This window comes from Gossypium hirsutum, chromosome D13 (genome assembly GCF_007990345.1).
Source record: "Gossypium hirsutum isolate 1008001.06 chromosome D13, Gossypium_hirsutum_v2.1, whole genome shotgun sequence".
Classification (NCBI taxonomy): domain Eukaryota; kingdom Viridiplantae; phylum Streptophyta; class Magnoliopsida; order Malvales; family Malvaceae; genus Gossypium; species Gossypium hirsutum.
Genome location: NC_053449.1, coordinates 6,394,331 through 6,410,720, shown reverse-complemented (window position 1 = coordinate 6,410,720; position 16,390 = coordinate 6,394,331). Strand labels below are relative to the sequence as shown.

At 35.3% G+C, this 16,390-nt stretch overlaps 1 long non-coding RNA gene across 1 annotated transcript; it reads left to right on the top strand.

The window, feature by feature from the left end:
• The first annotated feature begins 8,749 nt into the window (after positions 1 to 8,749).
• On the top strand, positions 8,750 to 9,516 carry LOC107919735 (uncharacterized). The gene is made up of 2 exons (XR_001690438.2): positions 8,750 to 8,894; positions 9,217 to 9,516. It is a non-coding gene; the product is annotated as an uncharacterized lncRNA (long non-coding RNA).
• Positions 9,517 to 16,390: the final 6,874 nt, after the last annotated feature.

Genomic DNA, 16,390 nt, shown 5'->3' with positions numbered 1-16,390 from the left:
GTTAAGTGCGTGCATGCGTGGAGAGGAGGCCCGAGACGTGCGGCGCCTGGAACCTCGCTGGAGGCGTGGGTGCTGTGGCGTAGAGGCAAAAAAGGGCTAGAGTTTTACTTAGGTTTTTTTTTGTTTTGTTGTATTGGGCTAGTATGTGGGCCAGGATAATTGGGCTTATTACAGCTGCCCCTCTTTGCTGTTGTCGTGTAACGGGAACAGAGAAAATACTACAAGGCCCAATTGTCTGGTCTTACTGAGCCTTGACTTCTTCAATGCTTCTCTTCTTCAAATAGCCTCATTCCTTCCTACTGCATCTTCAGAGGTATAGGAACTGGTGCTCCAATCTCCTCCACTAGAATGTCTAGGAGATAGGATTCGCATGCTGTAGCTTCAAATTTGCTATCTTTAATCTGCTGCACTGCAACTTCAGGGAGATAAGACTTGTAGCTTCAATTTGTTCAACTGCAATGTTGGGGAAACCAGATCCGCCGTCGTAGCTTCAATCTGTTCCACCGCATCGTCAGGGAAGTAAGATCCGTCGATGTGGCTTCAATCTTTTTAATTGCAATATCAGGGAAACCAGATCCGCCGTTGTAGCTTCAATCTATTCCACTGCACTGTTAAGGAAGTAAGATCCGCCATTGTGGCTTCAATCTTTTTAATTGCAATATCAGGGAAACCAGATCCGCCGTCGTAGCTTCAATCTGTTCCACTGCACTGTTAAGGAAGTAAGATCCGCCGTTGTGGCTTCAATCTTTTTAATTGTAATATCAGGGAAACCAGATCCGCCGTCGTAGCTTCAATCTGTTCCACTGTACTGCTAAGGAAGTAAGATCCGCCGTTGTGGTTTCAATCTTTTTAACTGTAATATCAGGGAAACCAGATCTGCCGTCGTAGCTTCAATCTGTTCCACTGCACTGCTAAGGAGGTAAGATCTGAAATCTTTAATCTATTCCGCTGCTGCCCAGGGAAGTAGAATTACTGGCTTCAATGTACTCCACTGCAACTACAGGGAAGTAAAATCTGCCATCTTTGATCTGCTCCACTACTGCTTAGGGAGACAAGATCTGAAATCTTCAATCTATTCCGCTACTGTTCAGGGAAGTAGAATTACTGGCTTCAATGTACTCCACTGTAACCATAAGAAGGTAAAATCTGCCATCTTTGATCTACTCCACTACTGCTTAGGGAGACAAGATCTGAAATCCTCAATCTATTCCGCTGCTGTCCAGGGAAGTAGAATTACTGGCTTCAATGTACTCCACTGTAACCACAGGGAGGTAAAATCTGCCATATTTGATCTGATTCGCTACTGCTTAGGGAAACAAGATCTGAAATCTTCAATCTATTCTGCTGCTGTCCAGGGAAGTAGAATTACTGGCTTCAATGTACTCTACTGTAACCACAGGGAGGTAAAATCTGCCATCTTTGATCTGCTCTACTACCGGTTAGGGAGACAATATCTGAAATCTTCAATCTATTCTGCTACTATCCAGAGAAGTAGAATTACTGGCTTCAATGTACTCCACTGTAACCATAGGGAGGTAAAATCTGCCATATTTGATCTGCTCCGCTACTGCTTAGGGAAACAAGATCTGAAATCTTCAATCTATTCCGCTGTTGTCCAGAAAAGTAGAATTACTAGCTTCAATGTACTCCACTGTAACCACAGGGAGGTAAAATCTGCCATCTTTGATCTGCTCCACTACTGCTTAGGGAGACAAGATCTGAAATCTTGAATCTATTCTGCTGCTATCTAGAGAAGTAGAATTACTGGCTTCAATGTACTCCACTGTAACCACAGGGAGGTAAAATCTGCCGTCTTTGATCTGCTTCGCTATCTATGCAGGAAGACAAGATCCAAAATCTTCAGTCTATTCCACTGCTGCCCAGGGAGATAGAATTACTGGCTTCAATGTACTTCACTGTAACCTCAGGGAGGTAAAATCTGCCGTCTTTGATATGCTTCGCTATCTATGCAGAAAGACAAGACTATTCCACTGCTGCCCAGGGAGATAGAATTGCTGGCTTCAATGTACTCCACTGTAACCTCAGGGAGGTAAAATCCGCCATCTTCGATCTGCTCCACTATTGCTTAGGGAGACAAGATCTGAAATCTTCAATATATTCTGCTGCTATCCAGAGAAGTAGAATTACTGGCTTCAATGTACTCCACTGTAACCACAGGGAGGTAAAATCTGCCATATTTGATTTGCTCCACTACTGCTTAGGGAGACAAGATCTGAAATCCTCAATCTATTCCACTGCTGCCTAGGGAGATAAAATTACTGGCTTCAATGTACTCCACTGTAACCACAGGGAGGTAAAATTCGTCATCTTTGATCTGCTCCGCTGTCTATGCAGGAAGGCAAGATCTGCTATCCTCAACCTGCTCCACTGTCTCCGAGGGAGGTGAGGTTGGTGTCTTCGATCTACTTCACTGTCGATGCAGGAAGGCAAGATCTGTTATCATCACTGATCTGTTCTCTTGGGAACATGACCTGTATAATGAATTTTTTGAACCTAATTATGCCTAATGATTAGGATGTCATGATCATAATAAATCCAATGCTCCTAACTAGACATGTATGAATGACATTTGAATGAATGCAGAATGTCATGAAAATGATATTTTAACGCTTGAGTTATTATTGCTCCAAGTTTATTAAGGTTTCATCACTAATGTGTTATAACACCTTCTTGCTCAGTTGGCGTCTCCAAAGAAACACTTGACCAGATTGCCCCCACTATAAACCTCCAAGTTTGATCCACTGGGATGCAAAATTTGTACCATCTTTCTCCCGTTGTAACCCAAGAGTAAAAAGATTTGGCCTTTTCTTAATCATCTGCTATCACAACACAGGGATGTAGAATGTGAAGCTCATTTGTCATTTTCACCATTTCTAGGGAATCATACCAAATGTTCATGCACAAATGAAGAATATCCTTCTCCAAGAACAACTTCTTCTTATTAATCGGTGATCTTTGCTTGCTTGTTCATTGAGGCTTTGTCACCAACACGACATCTTGTCATTCTTCAATCAATGTTTTAGACAACAAAACTCAAAAGGATAGTCTTAATTTAGACTCTTCCTTATTAGATTTCCAACCCGGTGCGTTCTAAACAATAGTCCTGTTTCAGGTTCCTGTATTATTTAGAAGCTTCTAAAGTAATATGCAAAACTTCCCTTGTGAAAGTTTTATTAGTATATTAATCATTACTCTAATGCGACACACTTGCAAAGAGAACAAAATGATGGATAAAATTGAATTGGTTCTGAGCATAACTCAAAATGAATAAATTATCAGAGATAATAAAGATGGATAACAAAGACATTGATTTAGGAATGCGTATCTTGGAAATGAATAAAGTGTTCCAAAAATAACAAAAATAGTATAAGGATTAGATGCCCCAGATATCGCAGCTTGAACTTTACTGTACAGGCTTTCTGAAGACCATTCTGAGTTTAACATATGTTTAGGAGTACTTTGTCGATGCCCCAAGATGTCGCCTACCCTTTCCTGTTGATTCCGGTATAGCAAGACCACTGCATGCCCCCATTCTGATCAGTATTTGAGCTGCTCTGAAAATTTTAAATGCCATTTTGATCAACATTTGAGCCGCCATTTTTGGGTTTTCAACTCAAATCCCCTTTGGTCTAAGGCGCCCTTTGCGAGTTTTCACCTTAGCCTTTCCATTTTTACTTTTTCATTTTTTCATTTTCATCTTTTTATTTTTTCACATCACTTCTTTTTCTTTTTCTTTTTTTTTTTGGGATTCAAACTGCCCTTTGCGGGTTTTTACCTTGGCCATCTCCTTCTTTAAGCGGAGTATTTCCTGACTGAACCTTAGTTTACAGGACTTTGCAGGTTTACCATTCATCTTGTTCAAAATCAAAGCTCCTTTGGAAAAGACCTTCTCTATAACATAAGGTTCTTCCCAATTTGGCCTCCGTTATATTTTTTTGTCGAATGAGGATCTTCTCAGCATTAGGTCGCCATCATGGAATTCTCTGGGACAAACCTTTTGCTATAGGCTCACATCATTCATTTCTTGGTACATCTGCCCATGATGAATAGTTTCTAGCCTTTTCCTTCAATTAGGTTCAACTAATCGTATCGGTATTAGATCTTCATCCTGCTTCAGCTCAACCAAAACTCGAAGAGAAAGAATTTCAACTTCAATGAAAAAATCGTGATAAACTGGAAAGAGTGGCATTGCCCCGGTAGAGTTTTTATTCACCTTGAACATACTGCAAATTTCTGGTATCGTGCTGTTGTTTAGATTGCTATGACAGCACTTAAACCGGGCACATCCTGGTATGACCATCCAAAGGCATCTTTGAATGCTTGAAGTAACTCAACAACGTTTTACTTTATTTTTTCGGTCATGCATGTTCCCTCAAGGTCCCAGTCTCTATTGTCTCATTTGTTTCTCTTATTGCATTACCATCCTCAACAAGTCAAGAGATAAGCTACAATTTATGACATCTTCAAAGTCATAACATCTCTCTAAACACATGTTTCACTCAAAAAGCGATTTTGAGTCTGTAGCAGCGTCACTCATGTCATTGATATCCAAGTACCTATTGTAGGTGCTAAAGGATATTCAAAAGAATGTATGAATAATATGAATGAACGAATGAATAGTTTGGCAGAAAAAATCCAAAAGAATGGAAAAAAAATCGTAAAGAATGAAAGAACATTTGCTCAAAGATGATTGCAATAATGTATTTCATTAAAATAATAATGTTTAGACGTGAGCCTATCTCACAAAGAAATTCTTATTGCTTCTAGGCTGAAAGCAACAAGTGTGTTCTGAACATTACTCTAAGTAAACCCTAGATGCTACAGAGATTTCTTTTACAATCCGATTATTTAGACGCTCTCAAGTTTATAAGGGTGGATACCTAACAAGGTCCCTTTTCAAGTGTGTCTTCATATACGGCATTGATATGAACGCTTTCCAACTCTTCTTCATATGTCGTATTCATCCCAATATCAATGTGATTGGGTAGTGAATTTTCTGCACTCGATAAGTCGCCAAACTTGACAACACCCATGTTGATAAGTCTCTCAACCAGCTTCTTGAAGGTAGTGTAATTCTCTATTGAATGTCCTGTAATTCCCGCATGGTAGTCACATTGTGCGTTCGCATCATACCATTCGGGATACGGAGGTTGTAGAGGCTTCACATAAAAAGGGGAAACAACGTGTTCATCAAATAAGCCTTGATATAACTCTCTATACGACATCGGTATGGGTGTGAACTGAAGCCTTCCTGTATTTGTTCTCATGCAAGGTTCTTGCTTTAAATGGGCCTGATGGTTGGTGGTCTTTGTCTTTGGCTGCCCCACAGTAGTTGGTTTTGAGTAGCCCCTATTGTACCTACTTGCATTATCCACCTTATTCCCCTTATTCCTTGGGGCTTTTACAGTATCTGGGTGCTCTACTCTTGTCTGCTTTGTTTTTGCTGGGTCATTAAGGGCAACAGGACTGGTTAGATTGCCTCTTAGATTACAACCTGGGCCTGTCGAGTGATTCATCAGTGTCGATGTACCAGTCTGATATTGTTGAGGCCTGATAGTAAAAAGTGCCCCTCGTGGGTGTGCATCTGGCTGGATTTGAACACTTATTAGGATAAATTTTGGGGGATAGGCATGGTCTTCATTATTATCCCCAAAGTGAACCGCTGGACTTTTCCCTTTTTCTAACCATTTACCCAATAACTGGGTTAATTGGCTTATCATATCTCTTTGGATTTCTAATAGCTGATCTCTCATATCTTGCTGAAATTTGGTCAATTGTTCTTGTATCCGTACTTGCATTTACTCTAATTTTTCCAACCTTTGGTCCATTTCTCTAGCCTTTGCTTGGGTGCCGTGAGGGTGTTGGTTTTCCAATTTAACTGAAATAATTTTACTCAATTAGGCTCTTTCAATGGATTTTAATGCATATGATGCTATGTAATGCAAATGCATGAGATGAATGCAAAAAGAGGCGTTGATTCTGATTCAATTCCATTTAGAAAACTTTTCTAGAAGACAAATTTCTTTACATAAAGCGGATATATATATACAGCTTTGCCCTCATACTCCAAGCGAGGGCATCTTCTCCTTCTTCATCTGGATGCTAAGATAAATCTTGCGAATTCTTCAAAAGGGGTATCTCCTTTACCTCTTTTTTACTTGATCCTGGTTATAATCCAACGTCTGCCCATCCCCGTAATGCTCCTCAACTTCTTTAAGGTAGTTGGAATGTCAGAAACTCTTGAATAATCAGCTTGACCTTGAGGCACGAAGTAAAGTTATGTATTCCTCCATTACCCTTCTCTTATCACGTTTTCTTGGACCATATTCGGACAACCATATTGTCATCCACTTTATCAAGAAACCCATTTTCTTATGACAAGCTCTCTATTTAGTAATCGAACTCGAATCAACATTTCTTTTCTAAGATGCAAATGCAATGCAATAATGATGTCATGCAATCAAAACAAAATAAACCCAAGTCAGTATCCCACCAAAAAGATATAATCCAATACAAACATGAAATAACCAGAACATTTATTCAGGAATCCTCTAAGGTTTGGTATAGCTCTACCTAGGGCAAGTTCTTAAAGCTCACTATATGAAGTTTAGTTTCTAGAGTAAGGGTACCCGAACCAGCAGATTCCTTGATCCTCACCCATTATAGGCTCATGTGGATCGAGTTCAGTTCAGGGGGATACATTTTCCTATGGCTGCACGGAGATGAAAATCTCACGAAGACATAAGTACAGATGTATCCCAAAAGCGGTCCACTACCCTGCACGGAGGTGAAAACCTCACGAAGGACTAGTTTCTCGCTCCCACTTAAGGGTGAAATGCAAAATGCAAATGCAAAGTTGTCAACTTTCCAAGATGAAAAATCAATGAATGCGAAGGGAACTCATGAATTTTTTTAAAAAAACTTTTGATTTTCGACACAAAGACAAATATAATCAATTTATGGCTCGACTCTCTAGTGTCCCCAGCGGAGTCGCCAAGCTGTCGAAACCGTTTTTTTGAAAACAAAAATTTAGTTGTCGACTTTAAAAAACAAAACTGGAGTCGCCACCGATCCTTTATTAAAGTGTGATCGGCCCACCTTAAAAATAATTTTGGTCTGCGAAATTTGAGAAAACAGGTTCGAGAGTCAGTTACGCACGAGGAAGGATTAGCACCCTCGTAACGCCCAAAATTGGTACCAAATTGATTTTTTTAATGCCTTGGTGTCGAAAATTTGAAAAGATTTTAAAAGGAAACTTTTTATTTCATGAATGAATTAAAATAATAAGACAATTCCTATTTCAAAGAAATAAAACACCATACCCAGTGAGTTAGGGCACAATGTTTTTAAATCTTCAAAATACCCGAATATTGCCTTTTGTTTTTGAAAATTCTTATTTCGAGAAGAAAATGTCATGACCAGTAAGTTAGGACCCAACATTTTGAATTCCCGAGAATAAGCTTTTATTTAAAAATTATGAATTTATTGCAAAATGAATACTTGGCTTTCTAAACTCATCGAAAAATAATCGCGATCCAGTAAGTTAGGACACGATCTTTCACAAGAATCATGAATGCCAAATATTTTGGAATTTATAAAATAGGATGATTTAAATATTTTGAGAAAATCCGAATGTATATTTTTAAAAGGGATTCTAAAAAGGGTTAAGGTATAACATGAAACAAATACTCTAATTTCAAACATATATGAATAAATATTTACAAATATATACAAGTAGGTATAATATACGAATAAATTTACAAGTATGCGTACGCATATATTTAATGCATACATAGAAGTGTATATAAAAAGACAAAATTTAGTAATCTCTAAAAGCGTATATGTGAGCAAGAATAAGAAAAATGCCTATGTATGTATTTAAAAATCGGGGTGAAAAAAGGATATGTATATGCATATGTTCACAAAATAAAATGTATAAGTATATAAATCTATTATAAAAAATGTGTATATTGAAAACCATGTGTATTTCAAACGTGCATGTGTACATATACATATATTTGTAAAAAAAATGTTTGTGAAGGATAAAAAACGTATATACATATTTTCAAAAAAAAGAGGGAAAAAATATTTATATATATATAACGTATACTATAAAAACGTATGTACACTATATAAAAATCTATGCGTATATATATGTATAGGAGGTAATGAAAATAAAATAATAATAGAATATATATATATATATATAGAGAGAGAGAGAGAGAGAGAGAGAATGCACATGTAATTATAAAAGGTATATATGTAAGATGCGTGAAAATGTATAAAAATAATGAAAATGATAATGATGACAAAAATAAGAAATAATATAATAGTAAAAATGCAATAATAACATTAACAATATTAAAAAAACTAAAATGTCAAATGAAGAATTAAATCGAAAATAAAAGAATTTTGAGGGCTGAATTTAAAATTAGAAAATACGTGAATGGACCCAATTAAAGTGCGCACAACAGAAGGAGGACCCAAGTGGAAATTAATCCATCCTCTCAAAACACTGCGCATCTAGGGACCAAATCGAAACAGCAACAAGGTGTGCGTTAAAATTTAAAAGACTTAAGAAATCTAATTAAAAACACTGCAGAAATAAGGGGGACCAAACGCGAAATTAGACCATTTAAGGTCTGAACGCGCGGACCCCCCTCTCCCCAAAGTGTTGTTTGTTTCTGCTTTAAGGAGAGCAAATCTGGGGAAAAAAAGGAAAAAAAAACACATTTTGTTCTTTCTTTCTTTTTTAAAAAATGGTCTGCTAGGGTTTCTTCAAAATTTTCTTTCTGCGCCGTCGCTCGTCGGCCTTTTGAACCGGATCTCCGATTGCGGCGGAGATGGTAGCAAACGGCGACCCGAACACAGAGGTAAACTCCTCTTTGCTCTCTTCTCTTTATAAATGAACAATAAACATGAAAAAATAATGAACACCGGAAGAAAAAGACCTTTATATTCAAAAAAAATTTGTATCTTTCTTTCTTTTCCTTTGTATTTTTCAGTGTTTCTATGTGTATTCCTTTACACCGAAATATCCCCCCCGATTCACTGATCTTTCACGGCTTTAAATAGCTGAAATAGAAAAGGAAGAAAAAAAATCAAAATCACTAAAGATCTATTCTATTTGGCATCTTCTCCGATTTTTTGTTATTCTTCTGCCTTTTGTCGTGTTTGTACGCCTCTTTTTCGCAGGTTTGGTGGCTGTTAAGTGCGTGCGTGCGTGGAGAGGAGGCCCGAGACGTGCGGCGCCTGGAACCTCGCTGAGGCGTGGGTGCTGTGGCGCAGAGGCAAAAAAGGGCTAGAGTTTTACTTAGGTTTTTTTTTGTTTTGTTGTATTGGGCTAGTATGTGGGCCTGGACAATTGGGCTTATTTAGGTAAGTTTTTTTTCTTCTTCTTTTTTTACGAAAGAAGCAGCTACTTCCTCTCCTGATCAGTCGCGTCTTTGACGCGGCTGACACGATGTGACCGATCAATAAGCTTTTTCATATTTATTTTTTGGTCTTTTATTTTTTTATTTTTTTTGAAAATACCCCTGTATTTTTTTTAAAAAAATAAACCTTTCCTCATTCTTTTTTTCAACCAACTCACTCTCCCAAACTTCTTTATTTTTTGGTCTGCTCTTTTTTTATATATTTTAAAAATTTCCCTTATCAAACGATTAATTCACATTATAGAAACAATTTAAATGAAATTATTTTACATTTCCAACATTTCAAATAACTATCAATTTACATAATTCACAAATTATATTTTACAAAATATAATTTTACATTTGCAACATTCCAAAATAATTTCACTTAACTTACAATATATAATTTTACAACATGAGCAGCTTTCTCAATACTAAAAAAAATTAAATGATTTTGTTTAAGACCGACAACATTGTGTCTTACAAATAATACATAATTAAATGATTTTATTTAAGACTGACATCATTTTATCTTACAAATAAAACATAATTAAACAGTTTTGTTCAAGACCAACAACATTGTATCTTACAAATTGAAAAATACAATGTTTAACTGCAACACGAGCAAGTTTCTTGGTTCTATTATCTTGCAGCTCGAATGTTATTGATATTGATGATCTCACCCGTGCGGTTCGATTTGGGATTTCTTAAAAACTTCAAACATCTCGCCGACCTAGAGAATCCCAAATAATCCATCCGTTGGTTGCATAATCAATTTGAATCCGTTATCAAATAAATAACTAGAAACCGAGACTCTTAATTTTAGTTGAAATTGTCACCAAAAATAACCATTAAATTTACTGGTGTTGGAGCTCCATCGGATTATTGTTAAACAAAACATACCTTCAAATTATAAAATTTTCTAAATAAATAGAAACACAAAAAAAAAACGTAAAATAAAATAAAATAAACACTTCTCATCTCTCTCTCATTCATCCTCTAACATAATAAAATCTTTTCAAAAAAAATTCTTCAACTTAGAGTGAACTGTCAAAAAGAATAACTCCACCAAATAAAATATCAATTTTAATTTTAAATTAAAAAATACATTTAAAAAAGCTGACACATGACACTGGTGGCATCATTCTCTATAGCACCACCAAATAAAATATCAATTTTATTTTTAAATTAAAATAAAAACACTTCTAAAAAACACCTAACACATTAAAGTGATGGCATCATTCTCTATGGCTTCACTACTATTATTTATTTTTTAGCCCTCCAATTATTGAGAAATATTGGCATTTTTCTAGTATGTATACAGGTGGCACCATTCTCTATGGCTCCATTAGAAAAATTGATTTTTTTTAATCCTAATGACTGACGTGGCATGTTGGTGGTACAAATCTCTTTGGCTCCACCAACTTTCACTATTCATTTCAGGTCATTTACATACATAATAAAAAAAGTGGATCATTTTTGTAATTATTCAAAATTTTAGGATTACTTTTATAAAAAAAACCAGATTTGGTAATCAAATCATCTAATTGTAGTGTTTGGTGAATGAAGGTTTTCAAGAGCTTGTTAAGTTAAAACCTCCAAAACAAAAAATGCTAGGATGAACAACTTTTTTCGCTGATTGGGAATGAGATATGTGGAATAATATATCTGACTATGTTTGCTAAAAAATTACTCCATTTGCCACATGTATCTATTTCTTGAATATTTATGTAATTTTCATTTATTTTCAATTTGCTTGTGTAAAATGATTACTTATGCAACTTTATATTAATTGAAATATGCTACTTGAAAAATTTATTCAAAGTATGACATAATTATCACTAATTTACATATTAAGAAGATGACATAATTATCACTAAAAATATAGTTTACAAATATATTGATACACTATTAATATTTATCAATTTCCACAAGGTTAATATTTACAAATAAGGAACTTAAGAAATTTGTTTATTTAAATTTTAAAAAATATTCAATAATTAATTTCCATAATGTATGTTTTAATTCATTGGTAATAGTGTTTTATTTCAATAATTTCACCAAATAAAGACTAAAGTATTATAAACAAATAAACACTTAACAATAAAATGTGTCATGCCCTTATTTATCATTTTACACAAATCAGTTTTCAACTATCAGCTAAATTTGACCAAAAATTTTTAAATAAATAATTAATAGAATCAATTGGTTAAATCAATTCATAGAATCAGATGGTCAAATCAGTCACTGCAATTAACTATCAACTTTCAGCTATCAGCCAATTGCCAAACAGAGCCTAAATTATTTTATTTTTCCAAGGCGAAAATAGTTTTCACATATGATTTGTATTTATGGTAATCTCAAAATAACATATCATATACATGGTTCTTACCTCTTGAGTTCATATTATTGATAAGAAAATAATTTCACCCATTTAAATTCTACAAAAGAAAGAAGTGAAATTTGGTTAACAATCCATACTTGATATTAATATAATATGTGCGCATGGTTAATTTGTATACTAATAAATTTTAAAAATGTTTTACACGCTAAAAGAATAAGAAGCAAACAATAAAATTTTATATTGTAGTTAAATAAATCAAATAGGGCAATGCAACATACATGATAATGTTTTAAATAATCACTACTCCAAAATTATGTTTTTGTAACGTTGTCAATTTTAAATTTTCGTGGCATTTTCTTTTCGAAACATAAAAAAGCATAATGTATTTACTGTAAGGGAAAATATTTTTGCCGCTTTAAAAACGACACAAAAAGTAATTTTTTTTGTGACGTTTAGAAACAATTCTAAACATCACAATTTTTTTTAAATAATATGTAATTACAGATGCTCTTACGTTTCTAAGCATCACATTGACCAATCAAAAAATGATGAAAACATTGTTTATTTCATGACGCATAAAAACATCACAAAAAATTGGGACGAAACGTCACGAAAGGTTTTCTAATTCTTGACGTTTAAACGCAACAAAAATTTAAGAAAATCTAAGTAAAGAATTGTTAACGTCACGAAAACTTTTAAACAAAAATGTCACAAATGATACTTTTTGGTTACTTTTTTATCATAAGTAACTACACTTACAAAAGTGCCGCAAAAATTACCTTTCGTGACTCTCATATTTTGAATAATAGGAAATGAAAAGAAAAAAGAGTCTCCAAAAGTCATAACGCAAATAAAGCAACGAAAGAAGATGAAGTACCAACCCCTATAGCTTCGAAAGAAGATGCTTTCATGTTGACTATAGCGACTTAAAAATTTTGCGATGGGCGCTAGTCGAAGTAATTATTGAAAATTTGAAAACAGAATCTCGATTTATTTAAAAAGGGAATCGCCACCGATCTTTTTTCCTAGGTGTGATCGGACACCTAATAAATTCTCTTTTTAGAAGAAAAAGTTATTTTTTGAATTTTTCTAAAAAAGAGGTGATTTTAGGTCTACGTGAAGATCCAGAGAAAATTAGAGTTCGGGAGTCGGTTACGCACGAGGAAGGTATTAGCACCCTCGCGACGCCCAAAATTGGTATCTCGTTAAACGCGCATTGTCTTATTTTTCAAAAATACAAGTTCAATTTAATAGTTAATCGCAATCTATCAAAACACGAGAAATTTTTTTTTAAAAAAACACGAAGATTTTTGAAACAATTAATTTTTTTGAAAACACGAAAAAATTTTAAAACAGGAGAATTTTTAAGTTTTTCAATTTTTTAAAAGGGCGTCCCGAATTTAACACGAGCCAAATATATTCACCCAACATAGCGGTGAAAATATTCGGCTTAATGTCAAATCGATTTGTCGCCTTATTTATGAAAATTTAAAATAATGAAATTAAATAAAACTAAATATGAAATATAAAAAAATGCTTTAAAAAACTAATAATATTAAAGATGAAATGTTATAAAAATACGTAAATTAAATTAAAAGTAGGTAAAAAAGAAATTACCGAAAAGCCCAAAAATACGAGCTTGATTGAACGGGTTTACACGACTCGGGCTTTTTCCTTTTTTTTCTTTTTTTCTTTTTTCTTTTTTCTTTTTTTTCTTTTTTTCTGCTGGGCTAATGGGCGAACTGGGCTTGCTGGACTGCTGGGGATTGGGCTGCTGCAGGCCTGCTGCTGGTGGTCTGTTGGCTTGGGTCTGGCCTACTGCGTTGGGCTGCTGTTGGGATGCTTTTGGGCTGGCCTGCTAGGCCTGCTACAGGCTGCTTTTTTACTTTTTTTTGCTTAATTTCTTTTTTTTTTGGATTGGGCTGCTGCTGGGTCTCTTGGGTAGCGGGTCGGGTCGAACTAGTCGTGCCGGGTCGGCCCGATTATTAAAAAATAATTTTTTATTTCTTTTTTCTTTTCTTCTTCTTCTTCCTTCTTCTTCTTTTCTTCTTTCGGAAACCCTAGCTGCCGTACCGCGTCGACGCTTGTGCCGCCACCATCTCCTCCGTCGCTCCTCCCTTCTCTTCTTTTCTTTCCTCTTCCTTTTTCTTTTGCTGCTGAAACTCTCTTTTTTTTTGAAACTTTTCTTCTTCTTTTTTTATTCGTAGGGGTCCCGATTTTTGGGGTTAAAACCCCTTTTACGCGGATTTCTTTGCTTCCTTTTGCAGGTGGCAGGTTGCTAGAAAGAAGGGAGGCCATACCCTAGGCTGGTGGCCGAAAATCGCGGGGATTAGGTGCGCAAATCACGTTTGGCTGCCAGAAGGACCAGATTGCAAATGCAGTAAAACTTTTGGGGCCAAAATATAATTTTAAGAAAATTTAAGGGTCAAAATGTAATTTCAAAGAGCTTAGGGGTTATGGTGCAATTTTAAAAAGTTTTGGGGTCAAAATGCAATTTTAAAAAGTTTAGGGGTCTAAATGAAAAAAATTAAAAAATTCCTTTTTTTTAAAACACGAAATTAATCCTGGACAAAATTCAGTGATTACAGCTGCCCCTCTTTGCTCATCGTTATGAAACAGGGATAGAGCAAAGACTAAAAAGAACTGAATTTTGTTCGACCATCCAAAATTTTTCTTTTTATTTGAAAAGCAGAAATCGAGAATAGCTCGGCGTGCGACCCGAATTTAACACAAGCCAAATATATTCACCCAACATAACGGTGAAAATATTCGGCTTAATGTCAAATCGGTTTGTCGCCTTATTTATGAAAATTTAAAATAATGAAATTAAATAAAACTAAATATGAAATATAAAAAAATGCTTTAAAAAACTAATAATATTAAAGATGAAATGTTATAAAAATACGTAAATTAAATTAAAAGTAGGTAAAAAAGAAATTACCGAAAAGCCCAAAAATACGAGCTTGATTGAACGGTTTTACACGACTCGGGCTTTTTCCTTTTTTTTCTTTTTTTCTTCTTTTTTTCTTTTTTTCTGCTGGGCTAATGGGCGAACTGGGCCTACTGGACTGCTGCAGGCCTGCTGCTGGTGGTCTGCTGGCTTGGGTCTGGCCTGCTGCGTTGGGCTACTGTTGGGATGCTTTTGGGCTGGCCTGCTAGCCTTGCTACGGGCTGTTTTTTTATTTCTTTTTTTACTTTTTTTTTGCTTAATTTCTTTTTTTTGGATTGGGCTGCTGCTGGGTCTCTTGGGTCGCGGGTCGGGTCGGGTCGACCCGATTATTAAAAAATATTTTTATTTTTTATTTCTTTTCTTCTTCTTCTTCCTTCTTCTTCTTTTTTTCTTTTAGAAACCCTAATTGCCGTGCCGCGTCAACGCTTGTGCCGCCACCATCTCCTCCGTCGCTTCTTCTTTCTCTTCTTTTCTTTCCTCTTCCTTCCTTTTTCTTTTGCTGTTGAAACTCTCTTTTTTTTTGAAACTTTTCTTCTTTTTTTATTCGTAGGGGTCCCGATTTTTGGGGTTAAAAACCCTTTTATGCTAATTTCTTTGCTTCCTTTTGCAGGTGGCAGGTTGCTAGGGAGAAGGACCGTATTGCAAATGTAGTAAAACTTTTGGGGCCAAAATATAATTTTAAGAAAATTTAAGGGTCAAAATGCAATTTCAAAGAGCTCAGGGGTTATGGTGCAATTTTAAAAAGTTTCAGGGTCAAAATGCAATTTTAAAAAGTTTAGGGGTCAAAATGCAAAAAAATTAAAAAATTTTCCTTTTTTTTAAAACACGAAATTAATCCTGGACAAAATTCAGTGATTACAGCTGCCCCTGTTTGCTCATCGTTGTGAAACAGGGATAGAGCAAAGACTAAAAAGCACTGAATTTTGTTCGACCATCCAAAATTTTTCTTTTTATTTGAAAAGAAGAAATCGAGAATAGCTCGGCATGCGACCCGAGGCTCAACTCACCTCTCGCAATATGAGTTGATTCTTGAAAAACAGAATTTGAAAAAAATACCTCGGCATGCGACCCGAGGCACAACTCACCCCTCGCAGTATGAGTTGATTTTTGAAAAACAAGAATTGAAAAATACATCGGCGTGACTCGAGGCTCAACTCACCTCTCGCAATATGAGTTGATTTTTGAAAAATAGAAATTTAAAAGAAATACGTCAGCATGGTCCAAGGCTCAACTCACCTCTCGCAATATGAGTTGATTTTCGAAAAACAGAAATTTAAAAGAAATACCTCGGCATGGTTCGAGGCTCAACTCACCTCTCGCAATATGAGTTGATTTTTTTGAAAAAAAACATAAATTTAAAAGAAATACCTCAGCGTGTGACCCGAGGCTCAACTCACCTCTTGCAATATGAGTTGATTTTTTGAAAAAAATAGAAATTTAAAAAATACCTCAGCGTGACCCGAGGCTCAACTAACCTCTCGTATTATGAGTTGATTTTTGAAAAAAAATAGAAATTAAAAATACCTCAGCGTGACTTGAGGCTCAACTCACCTTTCATATTATGAGTTGATTTTAAAAAAAGACAGAAATTAAAAATACCTCAGCGTGACCTGAGGCTCAACTCACCTCTCGTATTATGAGTTGATTTAAAAAAAAGACAGA